Below are 15620 nucleotides of genomic sequence, written 5' to 3'. Positions count from 1 at the left end.
CCCATCATGGGATCATCCCAATCTCCTCTAGAATGCCTGCATGCAATTGTGCTGCCCAGCTCAGAGGCCTTACTCCTACCCTCTAACTGCCAACTCTACACCCAGATTTGCTCTGGTTCCATGGATCTAGAAGCCCATTTTTTTCTTTCAGGATTCCCGGTCACACTCCTTGGTCCAAATCAAGGATCTAAGCACGTGAGTTTGGCTCAAAGAACTGGGGTTCCAACTCTATCCAAGACCATCACTTCTCTCCTGGATCCAGAAACCATGCAGTTCCCTGAAAGGACAATGGATGTGGGAGTGTGGGAAGGGAGGAGCTCCAACCCTTCCTGGGGAACCCCCAGAAGCCAGAAATGACTTGATCAGTCATCACTTGATGTCTGTATATCATCATGCCCTTGGAGACAGGACAGAGACAGAGTGGAGTGCCATGGAGGCCAGGAACCTGGTGACCCAGGTGTTCCCTCAGACTGTAATCACTGTCTTATGTCCAGGTGACTAGTGGACAAGCTATCATTGTGGCCTGATGACTCTGTACCCTGGGTGAAGGGATCCAGTCCAGGCCATGTCTCCCTCAAGCCTCCCTGCCTCCAACCAGGACTTCTTCATGGACTCCTAGGTGATGATGCTGAGTCTTCACATGGACAGCACCTTCAGGAGGTTGGGGGTGAAACCTCGGGCAGACCCGTCCAGCTCTCTTATCCCCGGATTCTTCTGAAGACACCCCTAACACCGCATGGGACCCAGCCTCCTTGCCTAGACACACAGACTTTCTTCATGGCTTCATATGTGACATAGCTGAGGCCGCCAACAGGCAGCACCTTCAAGAGACTGGGGCTGAGCCCCTGCTAGAGACCCCTCCAGCCCTGCTGTGCCAGGATGCTGCATATGATCGCCCTCATGCTGGGGGCTGAGCCCTGGATGTTGTCTGCAGAGACACAAGCTCAGGACTCAGCCAGAGCAGACTTGAAGGTGGGCATGCTGGGGTGACGGAGGAAGAAGGCAGGCTCCAAGTCGCATGGAAGCCATTAAGAGGGACAGGGATTGGAAACAGAGTTATTGCTCACTAGGTACAGTATCGGCCTTTCTAGGAGCCCAGGCTCCAATCCTGGCACCCTATATGGATGTCACAGCACCAAGGGACACTCCTGTTGGAGCCAGGTCTGAACTAGGAAAGGTCTGGAATTGTGTTGAGGAGGAGAGTCCAGGGGCTAGGTTTGGAGATGGAATTTTGGGAAAGGATCTAGTTCTGAATGGGTTCAACTGGTGCCTGCCCAGAGGCCAGACTGACCTTGGGCCTGCCTCCTAGTTCGAATGAGGGTAAAGGGGTAGCTAGCAATCTGCCCACAGGTGGTGGAGAGGGTGAAGGACGCTAGCTTGACCAGGCCCCCAGGCTCTTCTGTGTCCCTACCCGTCTTCCTCCCGACACGCTGGATCAGCTGCAAGAGAAGAGCAAAGAGGCAGGAAGGAGGTCTTCAGGGCCCTGCCTCCCGCAGCCCTGGCCACACCTGCAGGCACCCACCCCAGACCTCGTACACCGCCAACTAGGGATAGTATAGGGGACTATGCCAATCATGTTGGACAGGTAGCCACGGTAGAAGGCCTGGGTCCCCTCCTGCCTCCAGGTCTTGCGGGCACAGTCCCCTAGCCCTGTGTACTGGCCGGTCCATCCCAGGGTGAGTCGGGTCTTCAGCACCTGGACAGGGAGCAAGGGAGGCTCCTTGCATCCTCTCCCCCAGTTACTAGAGGGAGGCGTTGCAGTAGAGAAACGAATGAGTAGGGTGGGAGAGTCAGCATTAAGGGGATGAAACAGCAGTCAAGCCGGACATCCAAGCTGGAAAGACTCCAGTTCTTTCTCTTTCACCACCTACTTCAAAACTGAGATTTACTTGCAGAAAGAGAAAAACAGAAATATATGAATGAGGAAATGGATGAAGGAAGGGAGAGAAGGCAGAAGGGAAGCAGAGAGGGAAGGAGGGAATGAAGGAAGGAAGGAAGGAAAGTAGGAAGGAAGGAAAGAAGGGAAGAAGGAAGGGAGGCAGGATGAGGAAAGAAAAGAGAATCAGTGTTTTCTGAGTCTCCAGAAGGAGGTCCCAGCTGGGTCCCAGGCACTGCATGGGCCTAAGTGCATCTCCATCTCTGTCTCTCTCCCCATGTCTGTGGCTGACTAGAACAGGAGGAGAAGGGGAAGCAGAAGACATGGGTGGAAGACCTGTAGGTTTGACAAGCTCTACCTGCTGGTTTGAATGACACTGTGATTGTGAGTCTAGGTTACCCTCTACTCAAATTTCTCTGCAGAGATTTGTGGAAAACCCCCAAATGGACACCCCAAGAGTGGGCTGTCATATCAGTCATTGCTGGGCTTCAGTCCCTACTGGCTCTCAGTCTTTGGAGTCTTCATGGATATAAAAACATTTGTCAGAACATGATAGTGTCACACACACACACACACACACACACACACACAGAAACAACACACACACACACACACACACACACACACACACACACACACACACACACACACACACACCTAGCTCTTCAAGGACTATATTTGTCATGTCTGTTGCCAGGATCCCAACAGCTTACAAAGGAGGCAACTGTGTGAGGGAAGGAATGTGTGGCCAGGTCCCCAGTGCTCACCTCCAAGGGGTTGATGAGCGACTGTGAGGTGGCCACAGCCAGGGAGCTGGCCAGAAGGTGCTCCTCCATGGAGGGAGCCGTGGGCTCCACACAAAGGGAGTCCTTCACCTGGGGCAGGAAGGATACACACTGGAGAGAAACACTGGGCAGCCCCCACCTCTGTGCCAGCAGTGTCTCCAGGGGAGGCAGAGAGAGGCCTGCCTCCACCCCACCCCAGGGAAACTGTGGGTCCAGGAAAGGGTGTGAAATCTGGGCAGGGCAAGCAGGGAGTGTGGAGGGTGGCGCTGGGGAACAGAGGGTCCCCACACCTTCTCAAATACTGAAAATTTTACTGCATATTCCGGGGCGATTTTGATGACATTCATCCCATTGCCCCTCCACAGTGAGCGCAGCCCACCCTCCTGGACCAGGCTCCGCAGGCCGCCCTGGAGGTTCAGCAGGTATTTCTTGGTGGTAGACACCTGGGGAAGGGGACACAGGGCTGATTGAGGAGCCTTGGCCTCTGTACCAGCCACTGGCAGGGCTGAATGCTAGCCACCACCCAGCCCCTTTCAGTGGGTGCTCTCTCTGTTTGAGACACAGTCCCGGCATGGCTCCAGACAGCAGGAACCTCCAGAGAGACCCCTGGTCTGCACTTCCAGGACCTCTATAGGGACCATCACCTGCTCCCCTGTGTCCAGCACCTGTGGGTAGAAACCAGCTCCTGGCTATTCTCAGCCCCTACCCTGGCCCAGAGCCCCTGCTGGGAAACATGGGGTTCCAGCTCAGCATGGCATGAGGAGGGCAGAATTTCCTGTAGCTCTGAAGTGTGTTTCAGCTCTGTGAGACCCAGCATCCCCTAAACTCACTTGTTAGGTGGGGTGCTGCCATGCCCAGTGGCAGAATATTCTTTCTGTGCAAATGCAGAACCATAGACTCTTGCCCAGCTATGCTTCCAGAATGTGGTTGTTGGAGGAGGCAGTATGGCCTTGCTGGCCAAGGCCTTGAATCTCCTCAGTATGGCCTAGGTCCTCAGCTTCAGGGACCCCGAGTCTCCTGATGGCCAGTTCTGTGAGGGCACAGGGCATAATGCCCAACACAATGGGCAGATGCCTGAAGTCGAAGGCCCAGGCCGGCCCACTCTTCCAGATCTTCCGGGGACAGTTTCCCAGCTATGAGTACTGGCCAGTGAGGCTCAGTATCAGCTAAGTCTTCAGCACCTGGCCAAGGACTGGGAGGAGGCAGCTCAGGGGATCCTCTTGCCCAGCTGTAGGAGGGCAGGGGAGGCACAGAGGTGGAAGCCAGGACTTGCAGGTGTGAGGTCCCTAGTGCCCTCCCCAGCACTGCATGAACCAGAGTGTTTGCTTTTCTCTCCTTGGCTCTCAGTGGCTGTCAGGAGAGGCAGGAGAAGGGGGATCAGGGCACAGCAGAGGAGGGCTTTTAGAGTGTGACAAAGCATAGCTCTCTCCATAAGTGACAGTGTCATTGTGACACAGCTTACTGGCTACAGTATTTGAGGAAACCCACCCAGTGTGCAGAAACCTAAAGAGTGAGCTCTCATGTCAGTGATGGGCTTCAGTTCAGTTTCTAGTGACTGTGTCCCTCTCCAGGGATCATTATGGATATGTGGACTTGTGTCAGTTCATGGTGATCACACACACACACACACACACACACACACACACACACACACACACACACACACAGTCTTCAGAATGCTCACGTTTGTGAAAATGCATGTCTATGTTCATAGCAGAGGAAGCACTTTGTATGTGGAGAGAAAATTTGGGGAACTTTCTTATGTTCAAGTTTTCTCTTATACAAGAATGACTTTATGAAATAAAGTCCTTTCAAAAGATTGTGTGTATAGTTTGTTAATGTTGTAACAATTGTTGGTAATATGAGAAGACTACAGAGACATAGTTCTAACTGTGCAATCAGCTCCCCAAGTCTGCGCCCAACCCACAGAATAACTAAGCTGGAAATCATAAGTTCTTCAATTACTTAATGGTTTTGTCTGTTTTTTTAAGTAATATTTGGGTCTCAATTTTTTATAATAACATCTATGACCTAAGCCATTCTTTTACTATCATCAGAGAAATGGAGATCATTCCTAAAATACCAATTATAACAATAAGAATCCTAAAAAATACACGCACACGCACACACACACACACACATACACACACACACACACACACACACACACAAACACACTGAAAGACAGTACTTGACACAAAGTCCCCCATTACTTAAAAACTGAACTGAAGTAGGAGGCATCTCATTGGTGATGCCATGTCTGAGTCGCCTATGATTCAGATTCAAACTCATGACCTAGCAACAGCTAGAGCTGAAAAATGTTCCGGTGAAAAGAAAAAAGAAACCAGGAAAATATTGTGGCGGCAGAGGTCGAAGCCCACTGTATAAAGACCACCACTCAACAGTTGTTTCCTGGACTCCAGTTTTCTTCATTGAGTTAGAGGAAAAAGCCAGTGAAGGGGCTTTGAGACCCCATAGCACTGCTCCCCTGCTGCCTTCCATGCTGCTGCGTTGTTGTTCAGGGCTTCACACATGGGAAAGCAAATGCCCCACTGGGTGAGCTGTCCTCGTCCTGTCCAGAGCCCAGCCCTGGGTCCTTTGAAGAATACTAACAGAGACAGGCTTTTAGATCAAGTGGAGCCTGGGTACCTGTGGGTCACCCTGAGACTGCCTGGTAAGGAGCAGCACAGTGGGCACAAAGCTGACGTGAGTGCTTATTCTGGTGCTTCAGACCCTTAGTCACATTTATCGCAGTTTTTAATACAGTTTTTTTATTTTTGATAGACAAAATATCGGATAGACAGATAGAAGACACGGAAACACCTCTACCATGCCTCTCTGCTCCTGAAGGTTCCCCCCTACAGAAGGGGCTAGTGGCTTGAATCTAGGTCCTTGTGCAGGGCGACATGTGCTCACAGTGTGCTCCTCCCAGTCCAATTTGTCTTATATTGTACTTAGCAGAGCACGGCTCAGCTCGGCAGATTGTGCAGCCAGGGCCTGGACCTGTGACCATCATGTGCTGAATTTGTTTTCTTTTTCTTTCTTACTTTAATTCTTTTTCTTTCTCTCTTTCTTTATTTCTTTCTTTCTGTCTTTCTTTCTTTCTTTTCACTTAGAAATCAAGATGAATCTAAGTAGAGGGTATGGTTCCAAAGCAATCTCACCAGCAAAGTTCTGTGTTCTCACCCCTTCCCAAAGATTATCAACATAAGTTTTCCCAAATCTCACACAGTGTGCTTGCTTTAAATTTCACCCACTCAGTTCCCTGATTACAAGGTCAAGTGTTCAGTTCTCTGGACTCTATATAAGAGTGACACTATTCCATAGTTGTCCTTCACATCTTGGCCTATCTGCTAAGCACAGTCACACCCAGTTCCATCCGTTTTCTCCCAGGGCACACAGTATCATCTCTTCTGATTGCTGAGTAGATTCACTGGACTGTATCGGCCCTAGCTTCTTTAGCCCGGCATCTCTGGTGGGCATGCAGACTCACTCCACAGGTGGGCCTGGGAGAATAGGCCGCTCTGAACATGGGGGCACATTGGTCTTTTTGGAAAACTGTGTGTGGGAGTTTTTTTGGGGTGAATGATCAAGTGAGGTCTTTCTAGCTCACATGGAAATTTGATAATTCCTGGTGTAAGATCTCTCCATAATAGCTCCCAAAGTAGCTGGTCCACTTGGAATTCCCACCAGCAGTGTAACAGCGTCCCTTACTCTCCACCTGTCACAGCTATGTTGCTAAACTCAGCTGAGTTTGATTGTTTAAAGGTGTAGGAGAGAGCACCACTGTTTTCTTGAGCTGGCAATATGGAAGTCAGGGCCTAACGTTCCCACCAGGCCTCTAGCCTTGGCACCATGTCATGGGTGACTCCTCTCCACCTGGACTTTGGTGTTTTAGTGCCTCCTTGAGCGTGAGATCGTTTTGAAATACTCATTAAGAACATACACAGCAGGATGCTAAGTGTTTTCACCGATTTATTTGTTTTTTCCCTGGAGGTGCTGAGGTGGGTGAGGCACAGTCCTGGCCTGTGTCTCTGGCATGTGACCCAGCCTCCCTGCCTAGAGCCCAGGGCTTCCTTCATAGCCTCATAGGTGACATAACTGAGGCCACCGGTAAGCAGCACCTTTAGGAGAGTGGGGCTGAGCCCCCGGTAGAAACCCCTAAAAACCTGCTGTGCCAGAATGCTCCCTATGATGGCCCTCATGCTGGGGGCTGAGCTCAGAATGCTCTATACAGAGACACAAGCTCAGGAGTCATCCAGAGAGGACTTGAGTGTGGGCAAGCTGGGCTGAGGGAGTGGGGAGGGCAGGCTCCAAGACACATGGAAGCCATTAAGAGGGACAGGGATTGGAAACAGAGTTATTGCTCACTAGGTAGGGTACTGGCCTTTCTAGGAGCCCAGGCTCCAATCCAGGCACCCTATGGGTATATGTCAGAGCACCAAGGGACGCTCCTGTTGGAGCCAGGTCTGAACTAGGAAAGGTTTGGAATTGTTTTGAGGAGTAGAGTTTTGGAGGTAGGTTCGGAGATTGAATTTTGGGAATGGAAATAGTTCTGAGAGGGTTCAACTGGAGCCTGACCAGAGGCCAGATGGACCTTGGGCCTGCATCCTAGTTCTTATGAGGGTAAAGGGGTAGCTAGCAATCTGCCTACAGGTGGTGGAGAGGGTGAAGGACGTTAGGTTGACCAGGCCCACAGGCTCTTCTGTTTCCTTGCCCGGCTTCCTCCATACACGCTGCATCAGCTGCAAGAGAAGAGCAGAGAGGCAGGAAGTAGGTTGTCAGGGCCCAGCCTCCTGCAGCCCTGGCCACACCTGCAGGCACCTACCCCCTACCTCGTACACTGCCAGCTCGGTGATGGCATATGGGACTATGCCAATCATGTTGGGCAGGTAGCCATGGTAGAAGGCCTGGGTCCCCTCGTGCCTCCAGATCTTGCGGGCACAGTCCCCAAACCCTGTGTACTGGCCAGTCTGTCCCTGGGTGAGCCGGGTCTTCAGAACCTGGACAGGGAGCAGAAGGGAGCCTCCTTGCATCCTCTCCCCAAGCTAATGAGGGAGGGTTGTGCAGTAGAGAAACGACTGAGTAGGGTGGGAGAGTCAGCATAAATGGGATGAAACAGGCAGTCAAGCTGGATATCCAAGCTGGAAAGACTCAAGTTCTTCCTCTCTCACCACCTAATTCAAAACTGAGATGTACTTGCAAAAGAGAAAAGCAGAAATGAATGAATGATGAAGTGGAGGAAGGAAGGGAGAGAAGGCAGAAGGGAAGCAGAGAGGGAAGGAGGGAAGGAAGGAAGGAAGGAAGGAAGGAAGGAAAGAAGGGAAGAAGGAAGGGAGGCAGGATGAGGAAAGAAAAGAGAATCAGCGTTTTCTGAGTCTCCAGAAGGAGGTCCCAGCTGGGTCCCAGGCACTGCATGGGCCTAAGTGCATCTCCATCTCTGTCTCTCTCCCCCTCTCTGTGGCTGACTAGAACAGGAGGAGAAGGGGAAGCAGAAGACATGGGCGGAAGACCTGTAGGTTTGACAAGCTCTGCCTGCTGGTTTGATGACACTGTGACTGTGAGTCTAGGTTACCGTCTACTCAAATTTCTCTGCAGAGGTTTGTGGAAAACCCCAATGGACACCCCAAGAGTGGGCTGTCATATCAGTCATTGCTGGGCTTCAGTCCCTACTGGCTCTCAGTCTTTGGAGTCTTCATGGATATAAAAATATTTGTCAGATCATGATAGTGCCACACACACACACACACACACACACACACACACACACACACACACACACACCTAGGGCTCAAGGACTATATTTGTCATTTCTGTTGCCAGGCTCCCAGCAGTTTACAGAGGAGGCAACTGTGTGAGGGCAGGAATGTGTGGCTAGGTCCCCAGTGCTCACCTCCAAGTGGTTGATGAGGGACTGTGAGGTGGCCACAGCCAGGGAGCTGGCCAGAAGGTGCTCCTCCATGGAGGGAATCATGGGCTCCACACAAAGGTAGTCCTTCACCTGGGGCAGGAAAGATACACAGGAAACATACACTGGACAGCCCCCCAACTCTGTGACAGCAGTGTCTCCAGAGGAGGCAGAGAGAGGCCTGCTTCCACCCCACCCCAGGGAAACTGTGGGTCCAGGAAAGGGTGTGAAATCTGGGCTGGGAAAGGAGGCAGTGTGTAGGGTGGGGCTGGGGGAGCAGAGGGTCCCCACACCTTCTCAAAAACAGAAAATTTTACTGCATATTCTGGGGCGATTTTGATGACATACATCCCATTGCCCCTCCAGAGTGAGGGCAGCACCCCTCCTGGACCAGGCTCTGCAGGATGCCCTGGAGGTTCAGCAGGTATTTCTTGGAGGAGTACACCTGGGGGAGGGGACACAGGGCTGCATGAGGAGCCTTGGCCCCTGTACCAGGCCACTCCAGGGTCCAAAGCTAGCCACCACCCAGCCCCTTTCAACAATGGCTGTGTTGCATGTCCTCAGATGATGCAGAGGGAGAAAGCATGATCCCATGCTGTTAGGCATGCACCTGGAATCTCAGGACTGCATCTGCTTGGCTCCCAGCTGAGCCCCCTCCCAGCTACCCCTAGGCCCCTTTCTCCACTCTTCCCTCAACCCTGACTCCTCTCTGATCACCTTGGCCACTTCCAACTCCCTCTGAGCCCCTGATTTCTACCCTACCCCTGCCTCCCAGGCTGTGCTGTCCCCAGCTCCTCCATGCCCCACCTGCATGAAGACCTTGGCCCTGTCCAGTGGTGTTGTCCCCGTGCGAGACACAGCCCCGGCCATGGCTCCAGACAGCGGGAACTTCCAGAGTGCCCCCCGGTTCTGTGCTTCCAGGACCTCCACAGGGACCATCACCTGCTCCCCTGTGTCCAGCACCTGTGGGTAGACACCAGCCCCTGGCCATTCTCAGCCCCTCACCCCCTGCCCAGAGCCCCTGTGTCAACACAACTGGCATGAGAATCACTACTTGCTCAACTAAAGGTGAAAGGAAGCATGTGAGAAGGCAGATGCTAAGACTTTGGTTTAGAAAATGCAGATCTTAGGACATAATACCTAATGTATGAACCATTTACATCTAACTTAGAAAAAAGCCCAACTCAGAATGGGTGTTGCATTAATGAGACCTCAGCTCCTGACTCCATCTACTTAGGTTGCTTAAGGCATACATTCTTCCAGTTAGGAGATGAAAAAGTCTCCCTTTTTCTCTTTCTTTTTTTTCTAAAGCAAGTTGCCTATTGTAAAGAAGAATGACAGATCTATGGGAATTTAGTATTGAAACATCCAAGCCCTATCTGTTATCTACTGGCTTAAGAGTAAACTTGCAAAACAACTTTCCCAGTGAAGTTCCAGCGACAATTAAATTACAGTATAATTCTCATCCAATAGTTCTTGGTTTGTCCTGCATGTTATAAAAGTAGATTGCAGAGAGGAGCTCCAGTGCGTAGTCACTGTGGTATATGCTGTGTTGTGAGTGCAGGGGTTCCTGACACAGGGTCCTAAGAGGGCTAGACTTGTGCTCTCCCTCACACTTAGCTTAGTAGGACTGTGGTCTAAATAGTTGGCATGTAGAGTCTTCTCACCTGTCAGACAAGATTAAAGGAAGAGAGGAAGTCCTTTCCTTAGAGCACTGGTGATAGCTCAGTGGTGGACTTTCAGTTTGGCTAGCTTCAGAACCCACCTTCAGAGCACAGGGCAGGAGGGAATCATCTCACACTGTAAATGTTTTCAATACATGTGTAAATGATAGAGTGAACTTCAAAAAGCAAAATCACAAGTCTATAGTGCATATATAATTATATATATCTGAAATATGTATTTAGTTATCCTTTTGTTGCTCTTTTTGATTTATTGTTGTAGTTATTGTTGTTGTTGTTGATGTTGTCATTGCTGGATAGAGAGGGTGGGAGAAAGATGGACACCTCCAGACTGCTTCAGCGCCTGTGAAGTGACTCCCCTACAGGTGAGGAACTGGGGCCTCATACTGGTAGCCTCATGCAAGCCCTTGTGCTTTTCGCCACGTGTTCTGCTTCACCCTCTGCATATAGTGCATATTTTTAATTTAAGTCCACTGCAAGTGTTCCTATAAGTAGTGTTTTAACTCTCGAGGACATTCTATCGTCTATTGAATGTAGTGCCTTCTGAAGCACTATTTCCCCAGTAAAAGACCAAATAAAGCTGAGGTAAAGTGGCAATATGTTGCAAAGTACTTCAGGGAGTTGAGCAAGGAGTGACCATTTATTAGTGTGCTATGAGTGTCCGTGGCAGTGGGAGTTACTGGCACACTGCATGGAGGCACATTGGCCTAGCGCCCTCTCATAGACGGGTGAAGGGCCCTGAAGAGAGACACCAGCTGCACAGGCTTTGCTCATCTGGGACAACTCACCAGGAGAAGAAAAGAAGCACTCAGCAGCAGAGACAGACAAAGTGCCTAGAGTGGGGACTTCGCATAGCAGGAGGAAACCCACAGGAGTGAATCCCCCAGAGGATTTACATTGCAGGTAGTAGGCATGGGTGCTGGGTCCTTTGAAGAATACTAACAGAGACAGGCTTTCAGATGAAGTGGAGCCTGGCCTCCTCTGGGTCACCCTGAAACTCCCTGGTAAGGAGCAGCACGGTAGGAGTAAAGCTGAGGTGAGTTCTTATTCTGGTGCCTCAGATGATCAGTCACATTAACTGTCACTTTTTTTAAATTATTTTTTATTGTTGATAGACAGAAATAATGGAGAGATAGATAGACAGATAAGGATGCAGAGGCTCCTATAACATTCCTCACTGCTCCCGAAGTTTCCCTCCTACAGAAGGGACTAGTGGCTTGAGTATAGGTCCTTTTGCAGGGCAACATGTGCTCACAGGGTGCTCTTCCCAGCCCAGTTTGCCAGATATTGCACTTACCAAAGCATGTATATATATATATATATATATATATATATATATATATATATATATATACATATATGTATATATATATCTGAAATACAATAAAATTACTGTTCTTATAACAATATTTATTAGAATAATCCATCAAGAAAATGCAGAAAGGGGGTCAAGTGGTAGCAGAGAGGGTTAAGTGCAGATGACACAAAAACCAAGGACCAGCATCGGGATTCCCGGCTGAGCCCCCAGATACCCACCTACATGTGGGTCACTTAATAACTGGCAAAGCAAGTTTGCAGGTGTCTATCTTTCTCTCCCCCTCTCTGTCTTTTCCTCCTCTATTGATTTCTCTCTGTCCCACCCATCAACATGACATCAATAACAACATTAATAATAACCAAAACTAAGATCTAAAATCAAGAGAAACAAAGGGAAAAAAATCTCTTCTGGGAGCAGAGTATTCGTGGTGCAGCCACTGAACCCCAGCAATAATATTAGAACCAAAGAAAGAAAGAAAGAAAAAGAGAGACAGAAAGAAAGAAAGGAAGAAAGAAAGGTAGAAAGAAATAAAGAAAGAAAATGCAGAAAAACTTAAGGTTAACTTAGCCCACTATAATCCCAGGTGGTGGACATGAAGGCAACTGTGCCCCTGTTATGTCATAACTTTGTTCATCAGTATTAAATCTACCATAAAAATAAAAAGAAAACAACAACATTGGGATGTAGAAGTAACATTTTGATTATATAAAAAGACATATGCTTTGTCATCAAAAGTTCCAGGTTCAGTCACCAAGACCACCATAAGCCAGAGCTGATCTATGCTCTGCTTAAAATCCAAATTAGCAGCCAGGTGGTGGCACACCTGCTGAAGGGCACTAATGACAGTGTGTAGGGAGAGAGGTTCTAGCCCCTGATCCCCACCGGCAGGGGAAGAGTTTCATGAGAGTTGAAGTAGGATTCTATCTTCCCATCTACTCTCAGGTGCTGTCTTTGTCAAGTAAATAAGTAAGTAAGTAAGTAAGTAAATAAATAAATAAATAAATAAATAAATAAGCATTTTGAAAAGCATAATTTCAAAAAGAAAGCAGAGCAACCTTTCTATCCTTAAAACATTGTGATGAGTAAGTAGATCTCCAGCTTGACTGCCTGTTTCATCCCCTTTATGCTGTCTCTCCCAGCCTACTCATTTGTTTCTCTACTGCACACCCCTCCCTCCACAGCTGGGGGAGAGGATGCAAGGAGCCTCCCTTCTGCTCCCTGTCCAGGTGCTGAAGACCCAGCTCACCCTGGGTCGAACTGGCCAGTACACAGGGATAAGGGACTGTGCCCACAAGATCTGGAGGCATGAGGGGACCCAGGCCTTCTACCTTGGCTACCTTCCCAACATGATTGGCATAGTCCTCTATGCAATCACTGAGCTGGCGGTGTATGAGGTATGGGGTGGGTCCCTGCAGGTGTGGCCAGGGCTGCAAGAGGCTGGGCCCTGACAGCCTCCTTCCTGCCTCTCTGCTCTTCTCTTGCAGCTGATCCAGCGTGTATGGAGGAAGCCGGGCAATGACACAGAAGAGCATGACTGCCAGGTCAACCTAGCGTCCTTCACCCTCCCCACCAACTGTGGGCAGATTCTAGCTACTCCTTTACCCCATAAGAACTAGGGTGCAGGCCCAAGGTCGTTCTGGCCTCAGGTCAGGAACCAGTTGAACCCTCTCCGAACTAGCTCCTTTCCCAAAATTCCATCTCCAAGCCTAGTCCCAAGACTCTACTACTAACACAATTCCAGAACGTTCCTAATTCAGACCTGGCTCCAACAGGAGTGACCCTTGGTGCTGTGACATCCCCATAGGGTGCCTGGATTGGAGCCTGGGCTCCTAGAAAGGCCGGTACGCTACCTAGTGAGCAATAACTCTGGACCAATCCCTTTCCCTCTTAATGGCTTCCATGAGGCTTGGAGTCTGCCTTCTCCCTCCCTCACCCCAGCATACCCACCTACAAGTCCTCTCTGGCTGAGTGCTGAGCTTCTGTCTCTGAAGACAGCATCCAGGGCTCAGCCCCCAGCATGAGGGCCATCTTAGGGAGCATCCTGACACAGCAGGGTTGGGGGGTTCCTTCTGGGGGCTCAGCTTCGGTCTCCTGAAGGTGCTCCCTGCATGCGGCCTACGCTATGTCACATATGAAGCTTCTAAGAACTGCTGGGCAACTTGGCAAGGAGGCAGGGTCCCATGCAGTGTGAGAGTTGTCTTCAGAAGAATCCTGGGATAAGAGAGCTGGAGGTTTCTGTTGGATGTTTCACCGCCAACCTCCTGAAGGTGCTGTCCATGTGAAGACTCAGCATCATCACCTAGGAGTCCATGAAGAAGTCCTGGAGGCAGGGAGGCTGGGGGGAGACATGGCCAGGACTGGCTCCCTTCACCCAGGGTACAAGTCAGCAGGCCACAATGATAGCTGGTCCACTGGTCACCTGGTCACAAGACAGTGATTACAGTGGGGAAGGAACACCTGGGTCAGCTGGATCCTGGCTTGCATGACACTGCACTCTGTTTCTGTCCTGTCTCCAAGGGCATGATGATATACAGACATCAAATGATGACTGATCAAGTTATTTCTGGCTTCTGGGGGTTCCCCAGGAAGGGTTGGAGCTCCTCCCTTCCCACACTCCCACATCCATTGTCCTTTCAGGGAACTGCATGGTTTCTGGATCCAGGAGAGAAGTGATGGTCTTGGATGGAGTTGGAACCCCAGTCCTTTGAGCCGAACTCACGTGCTTAGATCTTGATTTGGTCCACGGAGAGTACTGAAAGAAAAAAAAAAGGCATCTAGATACATGGACACAGAGCAAATATGGGTGTAGAGATGGCAGTTAGAGGGTAGGAGTTAGGCCTTTGAGCTGGGCTACAGAACTGCAGGCAGGCATCCTAGAGGAGATGGGGTTGATCCCATGATGGGGAGTGAACAGAGGATCAGTGGAGCTCAGCTCTCCTCCTGCTCTGGGCCTTTGCTCTCTTCCAGAAATGCCTGTTGGGTCTGATAAGAGATTTTACCCACTGCAACTCCCCACTGGCCACATCACCTGCCTGTCACTCTCATGCGCCAATCCCTTCTAATTTCCTTAAACCTGCCCCGCCCCAAGGCAGCTGGGCTGTGTTGCTATTGGCTGATGCCAAATGTGCAAAGCCAGGAGACCCTTAGTTTGCTCCTGAGGTCTGTGGGAACCAGAGTCCATTCAGCCTGCCCTGTTATGTTGGTGTCCAGAGCCACATGGAGCAGAGCTGGGCTCTGGCCTCTCAGTCATGTGAAATACTCAGTCTCATGGATCAACCTGTCAACACACATGTTCACCTGGGAATTAATTACAGAAGCCAGACTTTCCACCTTCTGCATCCCACAATGACCTTGAGACTATATTTAACCGAGAGGGGGTTAAAGAATAGGAAAGCTATCAGGGGCAGGGATGGGATACAGAGTGTGGGTGTTGGGAATTGTGTGCAGTTGGACCCCTCTTTTCCTATGGTTTAGTCTATCTTTCCTTTCTATAAATAAAAAATTAACAAATATATATACTATGTCTCTTGAATGTATACCATAAGCAAAATAAGTAGTCAGAGTTGGAAGCTGAGGTCTCATTTAGGCACCACCCATTCTGAGTTGGGCTTTTTTCTTAATTTGATGTAAATGGTTCATAAGGTAGGTATTATGTCCTCAGTTCTGCATTTTCTTAACCAAAGTCTTAGAATCTGCCTTCTCACATGCTTTCTTTCACCTTTCTGTTGAGAAAGTAGAGATTCTCATGCCAGTTGTTGACACTGGGTGCATAGTCTCCCTCCAGGTAAGAGGGTCTGCACACCACTGCCTTAGTCCTGTGAAGTTTCTAGTGCTCTACTATGAAAGACAATGATGATGCAGTGTGTTGGTATGTGACTTTGATCACATGGACACGTATACATACACTCATATGTATGTTTTAGATATAGACATAATGGGAGACAGTGAATGAGGGCATAACTGTGAAAAATCTTCAGTGCAGTGTGAGGCAGACTCAAATCTGGGTGATGAACACAGCATTGCAGTCAGTGCACATGGACAAGTGACCTAC

The 15620-nt window shown here is 49.7% G+C and overlaps 2 pseudogenes; both read right to left on the bottom strand.

Annotated features, from left to right (window-relative positions):
• Positions 1-241: 241 nt before the first annotated feature.
• On the bottom strand, positions 242-3323 carry LOC132540203 (mitochondrial carrier protein SCaMC-3L-like; annotated as a pseudogene).
• A 246-nt stretch (positions 3324-3569) lies between these two features.
• On the bottom strand, positions 3570-9615 carry LOC132540201 (calcium-independent mitochondrial carrier protein SCaMC-3L-like; annotated as a pseudogene).
• Positions 9616-15620: the final 6005 nt, after the last annotated feature.

This window comes from Erinaceus europaeus, chromosome 9 (assembly GCF_950295315.1).
Source record: "Erinaceus europaeus chromosome 9, mEriEur2.1, whole genome shotgun sequence".
In the NCBI taxonomy this organism is placed as follows: Eukaryota; Metazoa; Chordata; class Mammalia; order Eulipotyphla; family Erinaceidae; genus Erinaceus; species Erinaceus europaeus.
The sequence above is the reverse complement of the archived record's forward strand: the minus strand, read 5'-3'. Positions and strand labels throughout refer to the sequence as shown.